Genomic DNA, 19703 nt, shown 5'->3' on the forward strand with positions numbered 1-19703 from the left:
ATATTGTGTTCTTTCAGAAAGGTTTATTTCAGTATTAGACTTAGAGGTTAATGATGTTAGCACTCAGGCCCATAGCATACAGTATGCAAAACAAAAAGCAAAACAAAACATTGTCTATTTAATTTCAATTATCTGACAGAACAAAAAAACACTCACCACTCATTCAGTGACATACACAGACAGTTCAGACACACTACTGTCACCCTTTTCTGATGCAAGTTAGAGTCAACCAGGGTTCTCTGTCTTGCTCCCCCCCTCTCTCTCCCTCTCTTTTCTATTTATTCTGCGTCTACTGAACCTGATCATGTGTGAGGTCCAGCTCAGCCTTGGGGACAGTGAGTCCGGCAGAGACGGAGCCCGTCTCAAGTCTGAAATGCCGGAGTTCAGTGAAGACCGCTGGGCTCTGAAGCACAGCTGAGCGTGGCTTAAAGGACTTAAAAGACGTCAGGAGATAGAGAGGCATTGACGGGGAGGAGGAGGAGGAGAGGGGAAAAACAGGGGGAGGGCCCTTTTTTGCCGTCCAATCCGATAAACATAAAGCATGCAGCGGGGTGATTTATTGTGCCCATGAAAGACCTGACAGCCATGCTTCTTCTCATCAGCGTAGACCTGAGTGCAATTAACCCACTGAGCAAAGGAGGAAGACGAGAAGGAGAACGAGGATGAAGACGGTTGGTGTTTGTCACCACGCGGCTGAGTAGGATCCGCCTAAGAAAGGCCCACTGGAGAGTGTGTGAGCGAGTGCAGGACGGATGTGTGCCAGCGTCGTGCCAGAGACAGCTGTTTGCGGAGGGATCTCCCCATGGTGAATGCATTGTCAGGAGTGGGTGTTCTTCAGCATAAATAGCCACTGCAGAGGAGTGGGAGAGAGCGAGAAGCAAAGGGAAATAAAAAAAAAAGATGAAGCAAGACGGAAGTGAGCCAATGTGGTTTCCTTCTTGCCTCAGGACAGTGAAAAATTGCATTGTTTTTCCACACACTCCCCGTACACTGAGAAGATACCTCTGTTTCGACTCTCTTTCTCTCTCTCTTTCTCCCTCTCTCTCTCACTCCTTTTGTTTCTCTCTCTTTCAAATCAGTTCCCTTATTATAATTCCTGGTGTGCTACCCAATGAGGCATATGTGGATTCACAAGAAAGTTTGAGGCATAGCCCTGTGGAAGATGAGGAGGAAGAAGAGGAGGAAGAAGAGAAGAAAAAAAACAAGGGGAAAAAGTGAACCGTTGAGCAGTGGCACATTTCTCTGGAGCTGAATTTGGGGGTGGAGGTTCTAAAAGGTGGAGGTGATTAAAAGGGAAATTGTGAGTGTGCCTCTTCAGCATGATGCCTCTGTTTGTTTGTTCACATGGTCCATGAGAGAGATGCCTGGCTATGGGGCCTGACAGGCCTGATGGAAAGATTAATGACCGAGCGCAGGCGGGACGTTGAGCAGTATCGATCCCCGGCTCGGGCCGCAGATGCACTCAGGAGGTGCGGAAGATGGCAGCTGCAGCAGCAGCCTGCCCCGGAGAAGAGCTTCTGTCCAGTTGAGACTCGGAGTTCTGTCCACAACTTCAACCGGAGACATGGCTGCATTAATGGTAGAAGAGTTTATCCACATGGGTTTATTTCTGACTTTGGCTGTCTCGAGATTTAACAGACTGGAGGCAAGTCACTTCAGATGACCAGTTTCCTCAGTGTGGAAAAAATGGGACACCCCCATAGTCTGCATTCTCTGCATAGTCTGGCTACCTCTCCACCTTCTCCATGTTTGTGTATGTACTGTCCACTAGCCTACTGTTTTACTGCTACGCTGTTAACATACTATATTAGCACATACTGTATGCATATCCCCTCCCTCCCTCCCTCCCACAGCCTGGATTGAGGCCGTACTTTTATTCAATACTTGACCAATGGCTGCAACCCTATTACTTCAACCTATTTTTTGCACTGATGTAGTTTTTATATTACTTGTCTACATTATTCTCTTATATGTCCATATTTATTTTATGCTGGTCTGTAGACTTTATTCTTGCACTGTTGCACTATTGGACTTACTTATTTGCACCATCACCATGACACTCACTCTCATAGAGCACCTTACCATGCATATGGAACTACAGGCTCAGTCCCTGCCCTATCATTGCAAGAGCCTCATGCTTGATCATCCTTAAGCACACTATGTGGATATTTTATTTAGTTTTTTTAGTATTTGGGACATTCCAGGATTTTGGTACATTTCCTGTCCCACCACTTAAATCTCAGATGTACATATCCAAAATATCTAAATGACTATTTTTTGTGAATAATGTACTTGTTATAAGACAAACTGTAACATTTGGTGGAAAAATAAGCTCCTTAGATATTATTCAAAAGACCGAATACCTTTGGACCACCTCAAAAAATGGCCATTTTCTCTTGTCCCACACATTGGGTGACCAACTCCTTTGCCAAATTTAACAATTAAAATAAGCTCTAAATAAATTACTTCCTCTTGTATATTGTTGATATTCATCTCCTTTACTTATGAAAACAATTTCTTTGATCTACATTGTATTGCATGTTACAGTTTTTATGCTATTAAGTTGTGTCCCACAACCTGCGTGCAACCCTGTTACCATAAGGAATTTTACCTGGCAGAGAAAGAGTTAAAAATATTTGTCTACTGGCACAAAGGAAGTTACAACACAAGGACATTTTCTGCCCACATGGCAAGACCAAAGGAAAGTGCTCTAACAATTTTCAGGTTTTTTTTCTAAATATGTTTGTCCAAGTTGCCTGTGTCACTCAGTGAACGCAACTCTGTTACTCATATTGTACGACTAATATTGAGTAGAGTCAAAATTTACTTTATATACTTATATAACCATGTTTGTCCTTGATCTTGTATACATAGCTAAATTTTACAGTTAGCATCTGTTCCCGGGGTAAACCACAACTAGTATATATATATATATCAAGTTTACCATTGCAAATGACAGAAAATGAATGCTAAGTAAATACCAGAAGGACACCTTTACATTGTAATTGTATCTTCTTGATCGTATGCACATTTAAAAGGCCCCATGAACCTCCTCTTATTGCTATCAAATTCAAACTTAAGGAACTAGAGTCTAGACAAACAATTTGACTCTCCCAGGGAAAATGGGAATGGGTTGTCATAAACCTAATGATATTGTGATGTGGAACTACTAAGCTAACAAATTAACAAAGTCTTTTTTCCTAAAAGACACACTTCAACTTTTTGTTTTCTTTTACTTTTAGCCTCCTCTTCCTTTCCATCAATATAATAATGGCTCCTTCCCGAATGTGGGTCATATTTCACAATGGTTATCTCTAGAGGTTTATATTAATGGTTATCATTATAAGAGGGTAAGAGGCCTGCTGACCCCCTCATTAGGAATTGACACGATAGCAAGAGCTGAGTAGAGGAACTACAGCAACTCATGACCATCTGCATGTTTGATCTTGAGGCTGCGCTAGCTGGTTCTTCTCTGAGTTGAAAGCCCTTGGGAACACAGAGCCATGCAGAACGTACAAAAGCGTAAAATCTTTTTTTCCCCCACTCAGAATGTTTCAAAGTGCCCTGACATTAATTTCATGTCCTCTATCAAATATTGCAGGACAGAGATTCTCAGTGTTTGCAGATGAAATTAAAGCTGAGAGAGAGAGAGAGAGAGACTCTTGACATTTACTTTTTTTTTACAGTGATGTTGTGCCAGTCCAGCATTTGGCATTCAACAGAAATCCTCCTCATCGAGCTGCCATTGGAAATCTCTACAACTTTTGAAGTGTCGCGACATATGGATTTTCTTTCTCTCTCTTGGTCCTGGGTAACGAAAGAGTGACCCCAGACAGACGTTACCATCAGAACTGACCCGTGCCAGCCGTGCACCACATCCTCTTCCTGGGTCAAACACTAAGTGGGACAACGTGGTTACTTCCTTCACCACTCGCCTCTCCAGCAGGATTGCTTTAATTTTCTCCTCTGCCATTAGACCATTAACATCAAGCGTTTCCTGCCCTGGACCCTGGCGAGCGTAGTCCATCCCCTAATGAACACATAAGGATTAATAATGACAGCGATATTAGGCTTCTCCTGAGGAATTAATTAGCCTCTCAATGGTAGCACTAGTCTACACAGTGAGGGTCAGATTAGCCACTACAGCCCAGAGCCTTCACCTCCTAAGCACATGCACTAGTGTCGAGCAGACGTTTGTGTAAGCACGTCCTTAAACACAAACACAAAACATTTCTGTTGCACGTTGACAGATGTTTGAGAAAAACACATGAAAAAGAAGGAAAATGAAGAAGAGAGAGAAAAGAAAGAGGGAGGAGAAGTGGAGAGGTAAAGAGGCATGTTCTTTAATTATACAAAATATTTTTGGAGGCACAGTGTAGGATTTGATTTTATAATTTGTCTCAATATGTCAACTGTAATAATAAAACCATTCAGCATAATGCTGGTGCTGACAGCGTGGTCGAGCACTTGGTCCGATACTAATTTAATAGTTCTCTTTCAGTCCCTACGGGAATTGCAATGAAAGCATAGTCTGCAGAATCGGCAGTGCCACTTTGCTCTCTTCCTCCTTTTTCACTCTATCCCTCCCTCCTCCACCCCCTCTCTCTCTCTCTCTCTCTCTCTTGTGCTGCCTCTTTTCTTCATGTAAATCCAGCAGTAAATATGCAAAGTAAAAATCCTCTGATGTATATATGAATTATTCTGGCTTTTTGACAGCCAATACAGACAGCAATCCACTGATTAGAATTAAAAGGGCTCCACATCACAGAGAATTCCCCACACGGAAGGGGCTGTACACGTAACATACTGAATGATTCCCATCCAGATTGCAGTAAATGCATACCTGGACTATAGGAATGATCCTAATACGTCATTGTGCTGTGACTCGCTTGGGTAATTAATTCTGACAGTTGAAAGGAGTGTGGCTAAATTGCCTCTGAAGTGGTTCCAGCTCTGCTGTGCGTTTCACAATTTCAAATGAGTCACCTGGACTAGTAATTTGCATCAGGCACAAACATGCAGTTGGCAACTGAGGAAAACCGTACTGACTAATTACCTAAACTTTAACCACAATTGAATCAAGTGAATTAAGTACCAATATTTTCTCAGAGCTCAGTGACAGACTGGGACAGAAGTTCCTTATTGAATATTACAGTTGAGGCAATGAGTTGACTTTCCGGTTCCTTTGGCATTTCTGGTTATATTTTGGATCATACATATGCCAATGATAACATAACAGTAACTAGATGTACCGCAGAGCGGTACAAAATATGACCGCCGCCCAGTCCAGCACATTTTTTCCACAAAAATAAATCACGCTGAAAGGCCTATATGATTCTAACTGTCTCACTAAATTGCATTATCCACACGTACTCAATTCTCACTGATATCTGCTAGACAACAAGTACCAAAACATGATTAGTTCATAGATTTCACATGTAAAATTCATTTTATACAACCCCACCTCTATCTTGCCTGTTCATAATTCTGAGAAATTCTTGAATTGTGTGCATGTGTGCATGTTCATGTTTATGTTGTGTGTGTGTGTGTGTGTGTGTGTGTGTGTGCGTGCGTGTGCGTGCGATTGTGTGTGTGCCTGCGTATGTGCCTGTGCAAGCGTACATATGTCTACTGTGTGAGTATGTGTCATACGTATGATTACTGTGAATGTATGTGTGTGTGTGTGTATCTGTTTGTGCACATGTGTGTACATGAAATGGGTTAACATGACCCCTGGAGGCAAACATACGGAAAAAAATGGTCATCCTAGTCCCTACAGTTCTCAAGATATTCACAGAGAACTGTGTCTGCCCTACCCTCCTTTCGGGGGTCCAGTCCAGCGGGGGGGCTACAGATCAAAACGAAAAACGACGGTTCCATGCTATCCATGTGGGGTTACATGCCCACCAAGTTTTGTGTACCCCGGTCTTTCAGTGTCCCGGGAATCATTGTTGGTGTACGTCACTAAATGTACACATAAATTATTTTATTGTAAGGCCCCCCATGAACGAAAGTACACAAAACTTGGCATGCATTCGGAGGGTGTCATAATGATCCTACACTTTTCATTTCGTGCAGTTGTGACCATGTCAGCCAGAGATATTGTGATGAAAACACCTAATTTTTTGCTTTTTAATTTTTAACTAGGTGGCACTATACATGAAATAAGTGGTAATGGGATGGGTTGACATGCCCCCTTAAGACCAACATACAAAAAAAAAGGTGGACCTCCTAGGCCCTACGGTTCTCGAGATATTCACAGAAAACTGTCTCCGGCCACCTACAGGCCAGTTGGTGTATAGTAACATAAATTAATTTATTGTGTGGCCCCCCATGAACGGAATTCCACGAAACTTGGCGTGCATTCAGAGGGTGTCATAATGATCCTACACTTCCAATTTCGTGCAGTTTTGACTATGTTAGGTCACAGATACCTGCGATTACAACACCTCATTTTTACTTTTTTGTGTTTAACTAGGTGGCACTATACATGAAATGAGTGGTTATGGAATGGGTTGACATGGCCCCTTGAGATCAACTTACAAAAAAAAAAGGTCCTCCTAAACCTTACGGTTCTCGAGATATTCATAGAAAAACTGTGTCTGCCCTACCCTCCTTTCGGGAGGTGCAGTCCAGCGGGGGGGCTACAGCTCAAAACGAAAAACGATGGTTCCATGCTATCCATGTGGGGTTACATGCCCACCAAGTTACGTCTACCCCGGTCTTTCAGTGTCCCGGGAATCATTGACGGAAATTTGGACATGCGAAAAAGAAAAAAAAAAAAAAAAAAAAAATCTGACTAAACCTATTTGACCGCCGCTTCGCTGCGCGGCGGTCATAATAACAAGTCATTCACATTATAGGCTACTTTACGCAACCCACCGCGCAGTGCAACGTGCACGTTCACATTTTTAGTAACAACCGCCAAACTTGCTTGCTTGCCTTACACATCTAAGATTTCCGACTATTTTTCTTACCTTCTTTTTTCCGCTGTGGATGTTACTGATCTTGTAGATGTTTTAGCTCTTACGTTCTGAACATCTCGCACTGCCATTGCCCGATGTCAGTTCTGAGTCATATCACTCCATAATCTGTCTCCCTTTTAAATGCCTATTCCCTGAATGGTAGGCTACAATGACTATGTGTTTTATATATAATATCGAACAAAACAAAATAACCCAGTCAGTCTCATCTACGAGAGCTACGAGGGCTCATAGGTTGCAGATTTGCTCAGTGGCCTACCAAGGCTCTGCAACGAGACGCGACATGGGAGATGAATCATCGGTCAACTTGCACTGTAGCTTATTTTACTTTCTTATTGCACACTGGAGAGGAAAACATGCTGGTAGGCTACGATAGGCTACTTAATTTAAACTTTGTTACCTTTAGTGTGTGTGTGTGTGTGTGTGTGTGTGTGTGTGTGTGTGTGTGCGTGCGTGAGGGGTTGCTCAGTAAAACATCGGAATACACCAATTCCACAACACCGTCTCTGACAGATAAACAAAGCAGCATGCATAGAAGAACGATGGTTCCATGCTATCCATGTGGGGCTACATGCCCACCAAGTTTCGTGTACCCCGGTCTTTCAGTGTCCCGGGAATCCTTGACGGAAATTTGGCCATGTGAAAAAAAAAAAAAAAAACTCTGACTAAACCTATATGACCGCCGCTTCACTGCGCGGCGGTCATAATAATAATGTACTTTTTGGGAAATAATGTCAAACGCTTACCCTGATCATGAATCTGCCCATGAGTGATAGCCTTCATTTGAGATTTATTGTCAATGGGGTAACATTGCCATTTAAAGTGTCAGAGTATTCATAAGGGTTTATGGCATATTAATTATGCATAATGATGCATATTAATAATTAAATGTGCTTAATCCAAGCCTTCATAACTGAATTATCATAATTATAGTCATAACATGTTATGATGTGGGAGTATAAATCTTTAGAGAGAAAGTAAGATTAACAGAAAGAAAGAGAAAGTAACATTATGCATTGCAATACAATATCTTAACCCATTTCACCCCATCGGTCACAATTGTGACCGAAAAAAAATATGTACTTATAAGCCTCTAAAACTGTAAATGGGGAATATCCAAATACTCTTTCAGTAAATATTGAAACAATAGAGTGTTTCAATGAAATGTGTGCAGTGTCAAATGTTTTGAGTAAATTGTCACATGACCAGAGCTGTTTACTTCCTGGTTGCACCTTGAGAAGAGGATGACGGCCTCACAGCTCCCAAATAAAAGGTTTTTAAAGTATGTTAAAATAAACATAGGACAAATATTTTTTGTACACATGGGGTGTGTTCCAAACGGGTAAAGTTGCTGCCTTTTAAGATATCTAACTGGGGAGCAAGGCAGCAAGTGTGGTTCGAAACCGAAAAAACTAATTCTGCTGCCTTTTAAGATATCTTAGAATTCCCAAATAACGGTCATTTTTGAAGGCAGCATCGATGCACACTTCATGCTCCCTCCTACCCATAATCCCTTGCGGCAACGTCTGAAACAGCTGTGAAAGGTAAACAAACATGGCGGATGACATCGGTAATGGCTGCTGAATCTGTTTAAAATGTCATTTGTGTGACCTTATTTTGCTTAGATTTGTAGAAAAGAGATGAAAAATAAACAACTTACTATCTGATTATGCCATTGTTGTAACCATTAATAGCGTCTGGTCTGATATATCTGCCGGCCGTAAAACTAATTTATACCGTTAGCCTGCTAGCTTACGTAAGCTAATTTAGTTTAACGTCAGGCCTTTGCTAACGTCATACCGTAGTGTTAACCAAAGATTCTAGAGTGCTACGCTCATTTTTAAAAGATGCATTTAATCCAAAGTCATGTCTAGTTAGACAGCTCTCTATGTAGGGAGGGAGGCAGTAGGCAGCTGTCTCCCGTTTCGAACACACCCATGGTCTTTAAGGTGTCTAGTTATGATATATACATTTATAATTATTCAAATGTCTTTGGTGTGTTTGCAGAATGAGTAAACATGTTAACGGTCACAATAGTGACCGGTGGGATAGAATGTTGTATCTAGATGCATACATACTTCTACACCTACAAACACACACACATACACATACTCATACATACACACATACAGAGACATACACACACACTTACACACAGATACACACACACATACATACTCACACACACATACACACAGATATACACACTCACACACACACAGACAGTGTTGCCACAGTTACCTTGAAAAAGTAATCTGATTACTGATTACTGATTACTCCTTTAAAAAGTAACTTAGTTACTTTACTGATTACTTGATTTTAAAAGTAACTAAGTTAGATTACAAGTTACTTTATTAGTTACTTTCAGCAGCTGCCGACAACACCCCCAACGCATCAACATAAACATGATAACTGGTTTTGCCAATACTCACTATACTGGAAGTGCATTTTAACAGCAATGTATAGCAGACATCCCAACCTAACCTACTTAGATACTGAAATTCAGATGTTTGTTCAATAATGTCTAAGTACACCAAATAAGGAAGGCCTATTGATAGAAATTGTTATAGTAAAATATGTAGATTTTTTTTCATGTAGCCTTGGCAACTAGCCATCTTGTAGCCTATAGTCCTGAGTAATATGCAAATGAAATTACACTTGTTAAACTCACCTCAACAAGTCTTTTGCAATCATTTATCCAGCCGTGAGCAATGCTAAAGTTGCTGTTACAAACAGTGCAGTGTGCAAGATTATCATTATGTTTTAATCTTTTGAGACAATGGGTACACTTTTGTGTAGTCTGATGTGAAATGGGTCTTAAATCTAACTTTTTGAGGGGCACTGACGCTGCCATGACGCTTCTGTTCCTAGATACACTGACTGAACTGATTAATTATGTTTGGGAGAAAAGAGATATAAAGCACTTACACTGAAAACGGATTGGTTGATTTAGCAAAACAGACCAGGATGCTCTCTGTCTTGGATGCGCTTCAGGCACAAACGCACCACTCCTCTCTCTCTCCCTCTTCGTTGTGTGCGCATTAAGCTATGCACACGCGATTTGAAGCAAAGATTCTAGAATCTTTGATTTGAAGTCCGATCTGGCTTGCGTGCTCTTGTTCGCTCTAGGTTCCGGGAGATTTTATGTAATTTGCGGGCGTCAGGAAGCCGCTATATCAATATGTGGGAGACTCCCAAAACTTCGGGAGACTTGGGATGTCTAGCTAGACAGCACTTTGTCGCCAGCACAGAATGTACAATGTACCTTAATGTTGTCATGTTTAGCTGACACAAACTCAAAGTAATGACTGATGAAATGTGCATCTCTCTCTCTCCCTCCATTGTTGTTTACGTTTGTGTCGCTGCACGTGAATTGTCCTCATGCTGAAAACGTGAGCATAGCCTACATGACATTAATCCCCAAGACAAGAAGAAAGCAAAGAATATATCTTTTTATTAAGGAAAATGACAAAAATAGTAACGCACAGTAACTTAGATAAGTAACTTTAATCTGATTACTGGTTTGTAAATAGTAGCGCGTTAGATTACTCGTTACTGAAAAAAGTGGTAAAAATAGACTAACGCGTTACTAAGTAACCCGTTACTGGCATCACTGCACACAGACATACACTCACTCACATACACACTCACACAAATACACACACTCACACACACACATACACACTCACACATACACACACACACAAATACACACATACACACAAATACACACACACACAGATATACACTCACATACACAGATATACACACTCAGACATACACACTCACACACAGACACAAACACACACACAGACATACACACTCACACACACAGATATACACACTCACACACACAGATACACACTCACACACACACAAATACACACACACACACACACAGATATACACTCACACACACAGACATACACACTCACACACACAAAGACACAAACACACACACAGACATACACACTCAAGGGGACTTCACATTGCACGCGACATGCACTTTGCCTGCTGCTCACACACCCACCTGCAGATACACACACACACACACACACACACATATATATATATATGAGTGTGTATGTCTGTGTGTGTGTCTGAGTGTGTATATCTGTGTGTGTGTGTATTTGTGTGTGTATGTCTGTGTGTGTGTGCGCGTATATATACACACACACACACACACACACACACATATATATATATATATATATGTGTGTGTGTGTGTGTGTGTATATACGCGCACACACACAGACATACACACTCACACACACAGATATACACACTCAGACACACACAGAGACATACAGTACACATGCACACACACACATATATATATATATATATATATATATATATATATATATATATATATATATATATATATATATATATATGTGTGTTTGTGTGTGTATCTGCAGGTGGGTGTGTGAGAGCAGCAGGCAAAGTGCATATATATATATATATATATATACACACACACACACACACACAATATGCACACTAACTCTCACACCCCATGCAGATACACACACAGAGACCATATACACTAACTCTCACAACTACATGCAGACACGCACGCACAGACATACATGTACACATTCAGGATTCTATTTTAACGAGCCGAAGCTCCTGGTAAATAAACAATGTTTACATATTTTTCATATTTATTATTGCCAATGGTGTCAGTGTTCATATCAGTTTGAAAAGTCCTGTCAGAATACCTTTATTTTAACAAAAAAGCAATTTGAGCAACCTTTAATTGAGTATACGCATATTATCCCACCGGTCACAATTGTGACCGGTAATAAAACTCACTTTTTCATCTACTTTTATACATTTTAAAAAAATAATAATTATTGATTACTTCAAAGGGTTGCTAATAACACATGATTTGCATATTTGCATGTCTGGGAAAAATTTGGGCTTAAATGGGTTAACACTACAATATGAAGTTCAAGGACAAAGTAACAAAATGTATGCACTGTAGGAAAAACATTAGCATGGTTGGACATGTGTGCATAAACTTGAAATTATAAATGTCCAAGAATGTGCTCTCAACGCATCATGGACACCTGCTCTAGGTGAAGTGTTTTTGTTGCGGTCCATCAGTTTAAGAGCCATCCACAATGGGCTCTCAGTATGCCTCGACCCCTCTGGGCAGATTTCTCCTCAACCACTGAAGAGCCCAGAACAGTTGCCTCTGACATATCATAGCAACTACATTGTTTCTGTATGCACTTGGCTAAACAATACACATTACATAGAGGGATAAAGGGGAGGGGGGCTGCAACAGGAGTCCTTAGCCAGAAATATTTAGATTCCCCAAGACTCTCCAAGAATATGTGCGGGAGAGAGAGTGATAACAATACACTGATGTGCAATGAAAGTGAAGCAGGAATCACTTTTTTTTCTCCTCAATGCTAGCAGATGAACCAAAATCGCCCACACCCTGACACATCAATGCAGTCCTTTAGGAAATGACAACCTCATACGGCGTCCTTTTACCCTGAAGGGAAACAGCATAGATATAATGTCACCATGCTCCCAGAAGGAACATTTCACACAGTGGTCTCAACAAATTGCACTGCAACAAAAAGATTAACCCTTTCTCCTCTACAGCAGGCTCAGTTCTGTGATGAGACATCAAACATCTGCCACTTTTTAAAGACGCTAATACAGTGAGAAAAGTTTAGACCAAATGTCATATCATGTCAATATTAAGTATGTGTCTTCTAAACCTTTTAGCGATTTATGTAGGTCAATGCCATCTTCAAGCTGTCTTGTGGTATCAGGCAATAGTCTTTCAAAGCATTGAAAATAGAAAGGACAGAAGATGGCAGCTGTTTTGGATGCCACATATTGTTTGAAGTTGATTTATTTAATTTGTTCTATTAAATCAAAAGTGCCCTATATCTGTATTATCATTATTGTATCTTTTCTTAATGCTGTTTTCCAGCTGGGTTCTGGCGTTGTCTTTGATCAGATAATGGGGCTCTTGTTCGTTCCCCACACATTTAGCATTATAATCCTTTCATCATTTCCAAAGTGCTTATGCTGTGGTGCTTTAGTCTCACTGCTAATACAAGAACGCCACATAGATATTTTGTATTTTTTGTAACAGAATGTGATCAAAAAGCACATTTAAAGCATACAAATTTGCTTGGCTTGGCAATATTGTGTCAGAATGAAAAGTGGAAGTCAATTATTTAAATGATAGCATAGATAAGGCTGTTGTTGCTTACACTACACAAACTAGGTGTTATCAATGGGAGCACAGGACAAGTTTTGACTTTATAAGAAATGTGTTACTTTACCATTTATTACTTAAATGAATATTTCATTGATGTACTTACTAAAGCAGCATAAAAATGTAATGCTAAAAAATGCATTATGTTAATCCAACAGCTTGCCTGTGCAAATGTATTAGCTTTCATTGTGTATCAGTGTGTGTTTGTTATGTTAAGCATTGGCACTGTGCAGGCAATGTGATCTATTACTATGCCATAGCTGCTGGAGGAAGCTTAAATCTGAATATTCAACAGGGGTATCTAATTTTACAGAACTATGGTTCTATGAAAGTACAGTCCTCAATCATCTGTGTTTGAAATTTTATTAAAAGGGAAATGTTGGTGTTTTTGTTGTTCACTGCAGTAACCCTCTCAAGAAAGTGCTTCAGGGAAAAGTATAGCGCAGAGATTTTGGCAAACTATGCAGCACTGAAGTACATGAAAACAACAAATATTTACTTTATGACCTGAATATTAATATAAGTAGATAGGTACATAAATATGACAGTTCACAATATATGCTGTAAAGTCATCTTTTCAATCGCCTGGGGCAAGAAAAGGGAATTATTATTGGATCAAGCGTTCTGCTATGAGATTCATGCACCGGAGTTTTTAAATGTGGGGTCCAACAGGAATAGATGAGTAGTCGGCAGGGGCGATTCTAGGATCAGACCTTTAGGGGTGCTCAGTCCCTAACAGGGGCATTATTAGACCTCGAGCTGCACTGGGGCAGCAGAAGACCTCCTGGGGGGGGGGGGGGGGTACGGAGAGGCATGCTCCCCCGTAAGAAAATGTTGTTTATTTTAACGTTTAAATGTATCAATCTGGTACACTTTCAAAATAAGTTCAGTGGTTAGAATTTATTAATTTTTATCTATGGATAGAAATATTGGTGCTGTAGCCTAAACTATTTCGCACTTCAGAATTTTAACCATGCACACAAAGGTGGGATAGTTATGATGATTCTGCAATACGTTTGGTAACACTTCATTTGACAGTATCAACATAAGAGTGACATTATACTGTCATGAACATATAACACTGTCATGACACATGAACCCTAACCCTAATCCTAACCTTTAACCCTAATCCTAACCCTAACTTGTTAAGACAAAAAACAAATATATTTCAGAAAAGGCCTAGGGAACAAACAAAAAGTAATTGTAGCCTAGGCTATGTATTTATTTTATTAATTATTTTGAATGGTGTTAGGGACACTAAACATTGTGGTTATGTAGGTGTTATCACCAAAATATATCATATCCCCCTGTAAATAGCCTCAGAGTTGAGCTGAAGATGTTTGCCCGAACCCGACGGGACACTATCATTTCATGGCTTGGGCTGGGCTCGGGCTTGTGCAGTAGGCTAAATGAGCGGTTAGGTGATGCGTTTCGATTAGCTGCGAGAAAGATGCAAAAATGGATGCTGAGGAGGTGAAACGGAGGCTGGCCTCTGGCGATTACGTTTTAGTTGCACCGGCAAAGAAAGCAAAGTCTGAGGCGTGGAAACATTTTGACCATGTGCATAATGAGAATAATGAGCCAGTGGGTTAGCCTATGTGAAATCCAAAGGATGCAACATTCTGCAGAACGACAGGGAATTCGTCGCTGATAAGGCATGTTGATCAAAGCTTGTCCACACCTGCCAGTGCCCAGGATCGATCAACCTACAATCAAATTGTTTGTTACTGCAACAAACTCCAACCCTGCAAAGGTGAAACAAATGGTTACGGAGAAGTGTGTCAGCTTTCGCTGTAAAGACATTAGGCCTTTTAATATCGTAAATGGCAAGGGGTTTGAAGAGCTGGCGCAAGAACTAATTAATTTTGGGGCTGCGTAAGGGAGGGTTCCCGCAAACTTCAGAGTGCTGAGATGTTATGATGTTACAGAGGACTTAGGCTATTTTATTTCTTTGTTCCAAGTGGCCTATAATAAATGATGTTAAAAAATGTATAAATGACTCATTCTTGACAAAAGGCAAAAGAGCTGCGTGCGAACATTTGAATAATGTCGGGCTGTAAATGGGTTCTGGCTTTTAAAAAGCTGTCAGTCTCGGGCTCTGGCTGATTTCTGTCGGGCTCAGGCCTTGTCGGGCCTAATTTTAAGGCCCGATTACACCTCTACCTCTGAGACCCCGTTTACACTAGCATGTGTATTTTTATAAATGAAGACATTTCCCTACGTTTGAGCCTTTCATTTAGACGCAAACGGAGAATTCGCCCCGTAAAACGGTTATCCAAAAAAACTCCGGCCAAAGTGATTTTTTTGGAAAACTTTGTTTATGCGTTTGGTTGTAAACTGTGGTAAACGGAGTTTTGGGCAGCCAACGTCACAGTATGTGACAGAAGTACACCAAATGTGTGACCAATGTTTACATTTACATGTTCTCACGTGCGACTTTTCAGGGTTCCGATTGGTTAATGTGAGCTTGAGCTTATCGTTAGACTGCCACTGTGGTTTGGCATGCTTATGACAGCATGTAGGTACACGGGTTCATGTAAACACATTTTTCAAAAAAAACGGTCTCGTGTAAATGCAGTTTTATTTGCAAACGTAGATGGCCAGATATTCGTTTAGGAAAATACCCTGCTTCGTGTAAAACTTAGTCTGAGTGACTGCCATCAGCAATCGTAGTATAACAGGCATTGCATAAGATTAGTTTAACAGCTAGGTTGATGCACAAGACATACTGTACAGTAGGATAACATTAAATCAGTGACCTTAATGTCCAGCTCATATCCGGTGCTTTCTAATAGTCTAGCAATTTCATTTGGTCTAATCATATTGGCTTATTATTTGCATGTTGTTATTGCTACAGTAGTTCATTCTACAATTGAATTAGTTATCATTTCAACTCGTAAAAGGTAAAGTTGTGTGATGACACAGCAGGTTGCAGTTTTTGGGGCACATGGAATTTGGTGGGTATGTAGCCCCACTAGACTTTTACGGAAAAATCCCCCACACCCCCCCCCCCCATGCTGGGCCGGAAGAGGATATTGTCTCACACGCACTCTTTCTCGCAAACACACATACATACATCAACACACACACACACATGCACACATACACACACACACACGCATGCACACACACTCACATCCACAGGCACAGACGCACGCGTCCACATACACAGACACAGACGCACGCACACATACACACACAGATTGATTAGCCTGATAGAAGTTTAATTTTTCCAGATCACAAGCCAACGGAGAGTTGCTAGACTAGCCACTAATTTGCTGCCGCTAGGGTGCGTCTAGATTTCTAGGCTAATATTCATCATCATTTGGCTGCATTTCAAGTATTGGCATTATGTAGTAGTTTGTCCACCAGATGGCGCATCGTTGCAGCGAGACGCAGACGGCTCTGGCGAGCATAGACAGTGCGAGACGTAACTTTGTTGGAAGTTAATCTAAAGTGGGTTGGAAAGACAATAGACGCTTCCTACAAGGACAACACTGTAGTTTACCGCAGAGAACGTCTAATAAGGGTAGGATGATTTTCACATGAAATGTGATTCCCATTTCTTCTTGAAGCCGAAATAAATCTGAGAATGTTTATCGGGCTTGGTTTTTACTGCAGGTAGGCTACGCTAATCTTATACAAGTTGTATCAATAGCCTGGGACCTAGGTAAAATAATGTTACCATTAGCATTGGTTGAGTGATGGAGGCCAATTTGATTATTGGTGTATTTGTAGAAAACCATAAATGCGGTTACCAAGCGCTGTAATATCTTTGACTGTCATCTCATTCTTTTCTGACCATAGTAACAGGAGCTAAGTGATTTAGCCACAACCCGTTTGCTAACGCAATGGTTTTCTAATGGAAAATATACCTGAAAGATAACCTGTCTATGAAGCATCCTAAACAGGCTGGGACATTTCTGCTTGCTAAATAGGTTTTTCTGCTGTTGATTCGCTCACAGTCCTTGGTGGCCCCTGTCAGTGCTTTGTAAAATGTTGCATTAAGACCACAAGTCTCAAAAAGCATCTGCTAACGTTAATTCCAAACACCCACTAGCTACTTCAATCCTCTATTTTCAAAGGTGTTTCAAGTAAGGAAGAGCATGGTTTAAAGTAAAGTAGGCTAACCAGGACTGAGACGACGTAATTGACTACATAAATTTGGCAAAGTGAATCAATCATTTGTGTCAACTCGTCACAATGTAGATTTATTAACGCACCCGTGATGATCTACATCTCCATTTAAACCAATTGTTTTAGAGCGCACTTTGAGAGATGTATCCAGGGCAGGGCTGTACCTGTTGCAATGCATGTGCTACAAAAATCATTCTGTGCGATGGATGATTTACCAACGTTATGTCTGATACAGTTGTGCTTATGGCTATATAGTACATGAGACTGAGACGCTTGGGTCCCATTTAGAAGTGGCCACTTCATTTGCGCTTTCTGTGATTCACACAGCTGCGTGAAATGTATTACAACTTTTCGCCAAGAGAGAGGTGGCAGCTTAAGTCCGCTTGATACTGTAAGCCAGGGATTTTCAACCGGTGGTCCGCGGCCCATTTGTGGTCCGTAAGGACATTGCTGGTGGTCCCTGACCATGGATTCAGTAGTTGCTATGTGTTTTTATTCAGTGGTGGTCCTGGCATTACGTAATTAGTCAGAATGGTGGTCCCTGGTTCACAATGAGTTGAAAACCCCTGCTGTAAGCCATTGGTTCCCAAAGGAGATTTTATTTGGGTCGCCAGGATAGCCTAGTGACCAATTTATGTTGTGTAATAGGCCCAGCTTATCGGGCTTAGGAGAGCTAACAGCTTTCTAGGATCTAGTTTGTTAAAGAAGCCCTATGCAACATTTTAGCAAAAATAACCTTAATTATGCAGGTTGAGAGTCGTTCTGATGGTTCTACAACACTTTTTGGGTTGTTTGGTGGGTGCTTCGTCTCCCCCTATCGCTTCTCCACAGAAAAAAAACGAATATGTAACTTTCTGAACCCAGACCGGGTAAATCCGGATGTGACTCAGCGCCTCATGTGAATCACGCCTCGAAAATGTAGTCAGATTGTAGTTTCTAAGAAGACTGCAAAAAATGGACGCTGACTTGGCTTTGTTGCTGTTGAAATTGTAAGTAGCCTACTTGGGTGAACGTTTTTGTAATGTGGTTTGATAGTCTCTTGAACAATGTGTTTGCTCGACCGTTTTATTGTGAGCCCTGTATGTTTAGCTTGGTTTCTTGATGGCTAGCTCGCTAGCTAGTGGGTGTTTAGCGTAGCAGTCACTTGCTACCGAAGTTGCAGGGGGAGCTATGTCGTGAAAAATGCGAGCCCAAATCTGGCGAAAACCCAGAAACAGCGAAGGAATAACCAGACCTGCATAGGGCTTCTTTACAGTCACTGTTTTGTCATAACTCCCTCTATGCATTTTTGCATTTAGAATAGCTCTGAAACTGGGGGGCGAACATGTCGCAGAGGGGACGCCAGAGCGTGGATATCTCAATCGCAAAATTAAACAATATTTCTATCGGGCGCCTGAGTTGCCACGAACAATAACGCAGCTCTCAACTTGGCCCGTTAAAATGTGAACAGTCTAGCAACGCATTTGGCCCTTTTGGACATGTCAGTTATTTGTATCACTGGCTAGATGTAAAACTGCATTTCGTTTTAGACTATTGGTATTTAATTTGTGCATTGTCAATAAAGTTGAATATCATATAAACTAAAGATAAAATTTTGCAAATGTAGAAGAAGAAACATTCACTAAAATCCATGGCATGACCTCTCTTCTTGGTAGCTGTTGAAAACTGCATGGAAATGACAGGGATTGTTTTGTTTATTAATAAATAAATAAATAAATAAATAAAAGTAAAACTGATACCTTCAGCTTTCCCCTATACATGACCTTTCATCAGTCCAGTTGCAATGGATGAACTGTGATGAACTGCCCTACTTGTGATTGTTGAGAGATTTTAAAGGTTTTATAACAATGCTACAATTTTTTTGGCTAGTGCAACAAATCTATTCACCTTCGCAGCGCCAGTAGGCTACTTTCTGTGCGGCCCGCACACACACACACAGGCATGCCAAACAACACAAAAGTTTCAAGAGTGGGGGATGGAGTTAGCCTGGTCCTTACCGCCTGTGACTACGTTTCTCTTCGTCATACAGTCTGGCACAATGTAATGGAAGCGTAAGCATTAGTTCTGTCAGGAAGACTTGGTCACTCATCATTTATTACTTCCGTCCATTCACCTGTCTGCATCAGTCTTTATAATGACATGACTTTGCACCTGCCTGTTGCTTTCAGGTGCCGATTTTCGATGTTCCGTATCCATGCATGGGTAGCTAGTCATTCACTTCGCCAAAACTTTTAACATGGGATGCAGTCACAGACCTTACCTTATGTTCGCTTTCAACTGTGTTGGACGCATCACCAAACGAGGAGGTTCCATTAAAGTAGTAGGCCTATCTC

This window comes from Alosa pseudoharengus, unplaced genomic scaffold (assembly GCF_046254945.1).
Source record: "Alosa pseudoharengus isolate Yale_2024_CS ecotype anadromous, Long Island Sound unplaced genomic scaffold, YU_APseudo_1.1 YU_APseudo_1.1_scf_8, whole genome shotgun sequence".
Taxonomy (NCBI): Eukaryota; Metazoa; Chordata; class Actinopteri; order Clupeiformes; family Clupeidae; genus Alosa; species Alosa pseudoharengus.